Below are 9,061 nucleotides of genomic sequence, written 5' to 3' on the forward strand. Positions count from 1 at the left end.
GCAGACCAAAGAGCCATGAGTCCATCTGAATAGAGACGTAACTCCAGAAGGTCTGCTGTCATTTGCACCAGGTTTAATATGAAATTACACACTCTCAAGTCTCTCTTTTTACTTTATTCCTTTTCACAATGATGATCGCACAGACCCGGAGAATAAAAATCATATTAGTGCATTTTTCAGTTGAGGGCTGTTCTCCTTTAAGGACACAGCAGCAGCAGCAGCAGCAGCGGTGGCGGCAGCAGCACAGTAGTAGAGCACCATCTGATAGTCATTACCCCTCCCCTCTCCTCCTCCCTCCTTTCTCCTCCTCTCCTCCTCCTCCCGCTTGATACTCTTCTCTCAGCTCAGACGTAGTATTCATTAGTCTGATGAAAAACACCCACCAACCTCGCTCACACACACACACACACAAACCCACAATTATTACACACACACGCAGTCCCAACCCAGCTGAACCGCTCTGGCGTGGGTCAGGGACCTGTCAAAACTCGGAAGCAGGTCTGGACCCGATACGGTACCAGAGCAGGCGTCTAGAGGGGGAGAGTGACTCCAAGGACCTGAGCTATTTAACGTAGTCCTTGGACGCTCGTTTCTGGCCTGCTCTGAAAGTGATAGAGAGGATAGAGGGGAAGACTTTCTAGATTTGTTATGGTGCTGCTGAGCGGATGCCTGGAGAGGGTCATTATCCAAAAATTATTGTCAGAAAGCAGGACTGCAGGAAGAAGAATAGGAAACGGAAGAAAGGAAGGTGGGAGGGTGGAAAGCAGGAGGGAAAGGGGGAAGGAGATGGTAGGGAGACGGAGGAAGAAAAGTAGGATGGAAAGGAAGGAAATGAAGGAGAAGACGAAGGGGAGAGGGCTGGCGGCGGCCTGCCAACGCTCCAGACTGCATGCTGTATTGCATGGGGAAAATGGTCGGAAGTGCTCGCCCCCCCAACTTGCACCCCCGCCACCACCACCACCAGCCCCAATTTCAGGCTCATTCAGCCTCAACTCCAGCCACACTCTACTGTGTTTCCCAAGAGTGCCAGACTCTACAGCTGGCCCTATTAAAACCGAGAGAGGCAGAGAGACAGAAAAAAGACGGGGAAGGAAAGAGAGGTCACACAACTGGAAGACATCAGTTGAAACCGTGCTCGCTCTCTTAGTTTTTTCCGTTCATATCCCGTTTTATGATAGAGTTTCTCACAAACACGCTCGTGGTGCACCGGGTTCAAACACATAGTAAAAAAGCTATTGTTTGATTCGACATCCCTCAGAACGCTGTAAAACAATGAAAGAAATGCTGGGAAATTAAAGTCTGGGTGACTTTTATCTCGTTTGTCTGAGTGCGTCTGAAGGCTGTCGTCATACATCTGAGCCCCGCTGCATGAGGGTGTCTCTGCTAGTTTGTTTGAATCTTGTCATATTTGTGAACACTGGGGGGCAATAAAGTCAACTTTGAGGGATGGAAGTCTGTTTCCAATCCTTTATCTGGTGTTCATTTATCATTTTCTTTTTTTTCTGCTGCAGCTTGTCTGAGTTGATGTTAAACCTCGAGGTTTTTTTTTTTTTTGACAATGATGCTCTGTGCTTTAGAATAACACAATTACACAAATTCACACCGACGCTGAGTATTTCCGAAGAACAGCTGCTGGCCACTGATCCGCTCCACTGGGGCAGCTGAGGGTGGAGTACATCGCTCAAGGCCATCTCACCTCCGTTAACATATCGAGAGTCAGGAAAGCTTTACAGTCATCTATTGTCTGGGCATTCAAAAGGGAAGCAAATTGAGTTGTAAAAATAGAAGGAAAAAAATAGAAATACATTTTAGAACCCAAACACAGAAGAATAGAATCAAACGTTACAACTGAACATTACAAATGTGGAAGAAAAAAGCTGTCAAATTGTTTCAATGAAAGTTGTTGTCATGGTTCCTTGTCATCAATTCAATTATAATAATAATTGGTTATCAATCATGTATATGCAAAAAGACGAAACCGACCAATCACAGCTCTTGCCTCCTCCAGAACTCTGTTGCTATTATATCCCCAGCACAAAGTTATATGTAAGCCATAGGGTAGCTATACCTGCATACGTTCTGTAGCTACACCATAGTATCTTAACACACACATATCTTTAAAGGTTTAATTAACTTAAATATTCAAGCCTGAATTGAGAATGCTTCTGTATTCACTCACTCATCTCACTGTTATGTGATGTTAATTACGAGCAAAGTGTGCTCAATTCCATAGCCAGACCACTCCCCACCCTCTGTTACCTTAAACATTTTATTCCAGCGTGTGAAAGATCTGGTTCATGTCAGCACTGTAAAAGAATCAAGGCACCACTCCCTTTTCTGCAGCCAATCAGACCCTGAGCAGCTGACACCTCTCTTCCGATGACTATTAGATATGACTCCTGTTGAATAAATGTTGAAATAAAATGAAAGGCACTTAACAAAGGTAAAGGGATTGGTTGGAGTTGACCAAGTACCAGTAAGCAGGCACTGCTGGTCAAATGTGAGATGTTTGCGTTGTAGAAGTAAAAACTATAAGAGCACTCAAAGGCCCCATCTTTAACAAAAGTGAAAGACAATGCATGTAGTGGCCATTGGAATTAAGGGCTTATTTCTTGACCCATGCTGCAGCCCTCCACCAATTTTCATGAAAATTGAGGCAGTAGTTTTTCCATAATCCTGCTGACAAACAGAAAAATGGAAGGAAGTAGCAATTTCGAAAGCTTTCTATTAACATTACTATAAGCCATATCCTCAAGAGAAACTGCTAAAAGTCTTTGTTATAACTAAATCAGTTCCATACAGACAGCTGCAGCTGGACTACAGTCGTTTCATGATTATTAATAAGCAGCATTTAAAGATCTGAGCTATGATTACTGGGCTCAAAAAAGTAGATATTTTTCTCTCTGGAGTTATTGTGGACATAAAAGCAGCTCCCCAGACTCTGCCCTCAAAGACTGCGGCCGGTAGCAGCTCTACCTCTCTGTAGCGGAGGAGTTGTGGCGCGGTAGTAGCAGACTAAAAGAAAAATCTGCTGTGATGTCATCGCTGCTAATGAGGTGGCAGGAACAATATGACCACCTGACGCACCCACCAGCTCACCTCTCTCTCCGTATTTATAACTTTTTTTCTCACACCCAACCACTTTCCCACTCACTTCTTCTTCTCCCCTCCCTCTGCCCCCATCTCTGCTTACCGCCTTTTCCCCGGACTTTGCGTTTACCCGACGGGCCATATCAGATTATCCAGACTGATATGTTGTGCCTTGGCTGCAGGGTGAGCTTCCACAAACAACTAAAAAAGTAATTAAATGCCGTTCACTTTTATGTATCTGAAGCTTTAATTTCCAATCTGGTCTCCTTAAGTAACAATGAACCAATCGTATCAGGGTTGATTATAATACACAGACACCGATTTAGCATCAATAAAGGTACGATGTTCAATACCTGACCAAATGCTCCAAAGAAACATTAACCTCTACTACTGTGTCCATACAATCTCAATTCTAAATTCTGTTTACAAAACAATTATTGTGCTTGAATTATATTTACATCTTCAACCAATGTTGTTTTTGTCATGAATATTACGCAGTGAAGCAGGATTAAATTTTAAGCTTTTTTGCACAAAGAAGAAGTAATCACCAATCACGTTGTGTGGGTCAGGTTTTGAGTTGCTACTATACTAATGAGGATTATGAAACGACAACACTCCTGCTCCTTTGTCTGAACAAAAACAGCAACTCTATTACTCTGTTCAACCTTGACAAAGCCCAGATCCACTCCTTGAAAAGCCACAAGAAAAGCCCTTGACATGTAATCTTTTCAGGCAAAATGTTTTCCTTTTACGTGTTGTTGTCTGCAGTCGGTAAAGGTCTTTGATTTGCTTTCTTGTGCAAAATAAAATATTGAGATCTATACAAATCTCAAGGCTATACCTTAAAGGCATATTTTCAAGTTCATATTTGTATTTGTTCCCTCTACTGTGACATGTTTATGCTTTACTGTTCAAAAAGGGGATTTCTCATGTTTTCTGTTGATTAGTCAACTGCTCAGAAATGCCCCCATTTGGCATCACGTACAACGTGTTGGAGCGCTAGCCAATAGAAAGGCAAGCACTGACTATGTTACAGAAGTAAACAAAGGACTGGAGGGAACTTTGGGATTTTAGCCTTTGCAGACCATTTGCATGCACAAAAACCAACCAATCTAAAAAACCCAAATAGCATAATAGGGCTCCTATTATTGCTTGCTTTTTGCAAGCTCCAGCACACTTAGCTAAGCTTAGCATAAACAGGACTCCAGAGTGTCAAGTGGGACTAAATATTTTCACTGGTTGCACACTGCGCAACCCTTTAACTCTTTGAAAACTAAAATGGTGGTGTAACACAACAAATATAATAAAGTATAAAATACGTTTTATTGCCAGGTCAATTCCAAACATTTCATACTTCATACTGCTTTTTATGACTGTCCTACTGTGGTCCAGCAGTGGAGCAAAGTTCACAGAACTAAACCTTAAGGAGTGAAAAACAATCCTGCTTTAAAACTGTCACTTATATTATTGGGCAACAGGGGGTTGAAGGACGTTTTAGATTGTGCTGTTCCATTATGTCAGGGTCAACTTCAGATTTACAACTGTTGTGCTGATAATGATTTTTTATCTTGCATTTCATACGTAAGTACTCTACATATACAGTAATTGAAAATAAAAACCGGCATTTAATCAAAACAATACTTACTGTTTATACATTGTATTGTTTCTCAAAGACAGGAGAGGGGCCCTGGGAGGTGCGAGGGTAAAGTTCAGAGGTATGTGGAGAATGGAAGAAGTGAGGAGAAGAGTTAATTTGTTGAACTTGTTAAGGGAGTCTCAGGGTTGAAGTGAAAGCTGTGTCAACCCCTTTGTGTTAAGTGTGAGTGTATGTGTGTGTTTGATGTTACAGTCTTGTAAAGCAGCAGCTGGAGAGGGCTGTCCCCTGAGAACCACCGCAGCCGGCTAGTAAACCGCACACACGCACACGCACACACACACACACACACACACACACACACACACACACACACACACACACACACACACACACACACACAGATGCAGTCTTTAATAAAGCTATTGCTCTGGAAACAGACCAGACCCGGGCCAATCTGAAGCTCTTTTAAGGCGAGAGTGACACGGTCACGCTCACATTTGTACAGATTCATGTCCTCTCAACCTGTAAGAAAAAAACCCAGAAGAACCTCATTATTCTGACCTTAAAACCTACAAACCACCAGCTTCCCTTTCAGAAAATAGAAAAAATATGACATAAGTAGCAGATATATTGAAATGAAAGTCTCATTACGGGTTATAAGTATTTTCTCGGCATATGCGGCCGTACTGTTAAATTATAACTGTACTGTAAAACGTCCCCATCCAGATGTGGACTCAGTAATACAAGCCACAGCAGGGGGGCACACCTAGTGAGCCGGTAGCTCAGTGAAACTCATTAGAAAGGTGGAACACCTGCAAGACCCTTTGCAAGACCAGACTGAGGTATATTTTTTCATCAGGTGTATTATTTGTGTTTAACCCCAAGTATTAGGTTTGAACAACAGGAGCAGAATAGCAGTTTAATTATGATTTGTCTTCCTGATTACCTTTTTTTTTTACTTTTTAGTGTTTTTTTGCCCTGAAGAAATAAGAGACAGGTGCAAAGACTCAAGCAACAAGTTTCTCTGTTTATGGTGAGTCTCTGTTTAGGCACACATTAGCTGTAGACAGCCCTCTAAATTAGTCTGCACCACAAGAATCTCCACATTTACAGAAAACCACTGTTCTTTGCACATTCACATGTCATGAAATATCCCTTTTCCCCCCCTTGATTGTAGGAATTATATTGGATGACATCATGCTGCAGCTGACGGGGAGCAAACACTCCTATTTTAGAGCTGTGGACCGTTTCCAGGGAGATGATATAACGCAGTCCAGATGAGTCCCTCTAAGGATTGTCTCATTATCACACACGCCACAGCTGCACGACCACTGTGTGTATGAGTAAGTGTGTTTATATGTGCATGCGTGCTGCTCGTGTGTATGTGTCTGTGACCATTTAAACTCTGCTTGCAGTCAATTACCAGAAAATGACTTGTGTGGACCTCTTTCCCTCGAAAAACATAATAATTACAGGGTTTGGGTTAAGGTTAGGATTGGGTTTGGGATTGCAGGAAAGTCCTGGACTGAGCTTGTTCCATGTGGACGACGTGAATCAGGGGCGTAGCCAGAGGGCTGCCTGCAGGGCGGGGCTGAACACCATCCAAATCCGATTGCTCCCGCTTCCTCACCCAACGTTTGTAGTATATCGTTGGATATTTTGGGCTTCCAATTTAAAAGATTGCATGGTTGTAAGTCAGGTCACCTTGCCAACAGCAAGAGCTAAGTACAAATATTTTTTCAAAATATAACAGCCCATAAAATAGTGGAAATTCAATTTTGACACTTGCTCAACAAAACAAAGGTTTTTTTTTTCCCACAAAGACGTAATTCTGACAGTCCTTTCAGTGATTACATTAGTGATTTAAAGCCTGTTTCCATTCAAACACTGCTTGTTTAGCATTTCATTTAGCTCCAAAGTGGTAACCACTATCATTGTGATGTTTCAGATGGGCCAAACTGCACCCACTATGTTGTAAAAGTAAAATGAAAACAACATGAACCTATAAAACTGAACGACACGTTACATTTTGATCAAAACCAAAAAGATGTTAAAGGTTTAGGGAACCAAACCTTGTAATTTTTTTAAGAAAGTGGTTTTCGTTGTTAAAGTGAAAGTGAAACTTAACATTGTGAAAATAAATACAACCTCACATCAGTTTCACATAGGACTAGAACACACTCTTTATACTACACTACCTGAATTCAATACTGAATGTAGTCCTGCAAAGCTCTTTTTATAGCTGCATGGTTGTGTAATTTGTCTATTTGCAAAGTGAATGCTATTGGCAGACTCTTTAAACCGTTTATTTGCTTATATCCTTAACTTTTTTTTTTTCTTTGAGAGATCCCTACACGGTAAATAATATCCTTTATCCTTTATGTATCTATTTGCTCCATATGCAAAACTGCAAATGTTTTTTTTTTATTCCAAAAGGAAATAAAAAATGTTTTATCTCACATATTCTGCAAATTTGGATATACCTTTTTTTTTACAACAATAACTTCATCCAGTTGTAACGTTCATTTAGGTTTGTTGCCTAGGAAGTTCTAAAGCTTTAAATGTGACACCGTTAACAATCTGTCTTTGCAGTCTAACATTTCTCAAATGATGCATTGGGACTTTAAAATGATACATTGTTAGCTTAAAAGCAATGTGTATAACCAGTCTTGTACAATCTTCAGAGGTATAAAGAAGGATGAAGAGGAACAGGAGGAGGAGGTAAGAGAAGGAGCGTTTCCGACAGTAGCCCCGACCTGACAGGTTCCCTCATATCCGACTTCATACAGTCCCATACAGGGAATCTGCACATGGTAAAACCATCACGCACATGCACACACACACACACACACACACACACACACACACACACACACACACACTCTCACACACACACACACACACACACACACACACACACACACACACACACACACACACACTGTCTCCCTCTCTATTACACATACAGAAAACACACATGTTCTTTCTCAGTCTCAACCAGGAAATGGCTTTACTCAAGAAATACACACAGAGACAGACAGACAGACAGACAGACAGACAGACAGACAGACGGACGGTTTATTTGTGTGTCTGTGTGTGTGTAGCTGTTTGTGGGTGTATTTATCCTATCCTAGATATTCCTACTCAGTTCAATAATCTCAGCAGACAAAAAGTTAGTGCGGTTGATTGATGAACTAAATAAAAGGATTACATAATGATTACAAGTGTGTTAAGTTGAATGTTTATTGCCAATGAAAGCAAATAAAACACATTTTGGGAAAAGATCGCTTCGTGCAGCGTTAAATTATAAGATCGATTCCACCTACATATCTATGACGTAACTGAACTACATTTATATAGTGCTTAATACAGTCTTTTTGACCACTCAAAGCACTTTACATTCTACAAATCATCATTCACCCATTCACACCCCATTCGTACAGACTACTAGAGCAATGTGCCAGTTGCTCAAGTAAGCTAACAAACAAACACATTAACACACTGTTGGCCACGCCATCGGGAGCAACTAGGGGTTTATTTTTCTTGCCCAAGGACACATCGCCATGTTGACTGCAAGGGCTGCGATCGAAGCCTCAACCATTCGATTGAAAGAAGCACTCCTTAACAAAAAGTGAAGCTACCACAAGCAGTCGCTTTTCTTAGCTTAGCATAACAACTGAAAACAGGCAAACAGCTAGCATGGCTTTGTACAAAATTAAAAAAACTATTCCCAAGCACCTCTATGTTTAGTAACATATTGCGCTGATTTGGTTACAAATATCAATGTGTACACAGGACACATTTTCACATTTTGGTTTTGGCGGAGGTTATGAGATAGACTATTTCAGCATTTCAAGCACTGGTTGCCCTTTCTGAATGTTGGAATTTGGATGGGATTTGCAAAAAAAGTCAAGTTATGCTACGATAGTTTTTTAGCCCACACAAAATCACCAAATCACCTAACCAGCTCAGGTAAAATATACACCAATCTTCAGAATTGCCATTAACACAATGAATAACACAAATGTTTTCCCAACCCCAACTGTAACCGGCTGAGGGATTGTCACTTCACAGCTTTTTCTTTTGATTATCACAGTTAAAGGTACACTGCATTTTATTTGATGGCCTCAATAGCAGCCTCAACTCCTCAATTAGCCTCTCAGCGCACTGTTGAACACAAGAGAGAGGTATTACTCAACCTAACATTAAGTATAAACCTCAATGTATTCTTATATCACTAACCAAACATTTTTCCTTTACTCGTCTAGCCTGGTTAACTGAGAACTTGATCAGTTAGATTGGTTGGACGAGGCTCAACAAAATATGTAATTTTGTCTGCTGCCACTAGACGGGGTGAGAGATTCTGGGGTGGGG

This window comes from Notothenia coriiceps, unplaced genomic scaffold (genome assembly GCF_000735185.1).
Source record: "Notothenia coriiceps isolate Sejong01 unplaced genomic scaffold, NC01 NC01_scaffold00021499, whole genome shotgun sequence".
Classification (NCBI taxonomy): Eukaryota; Metazoa; Chordata; class Actinopteri; order Perciformes; family Nototheniidae; genus Notothenia; species Notothenia coriiceps.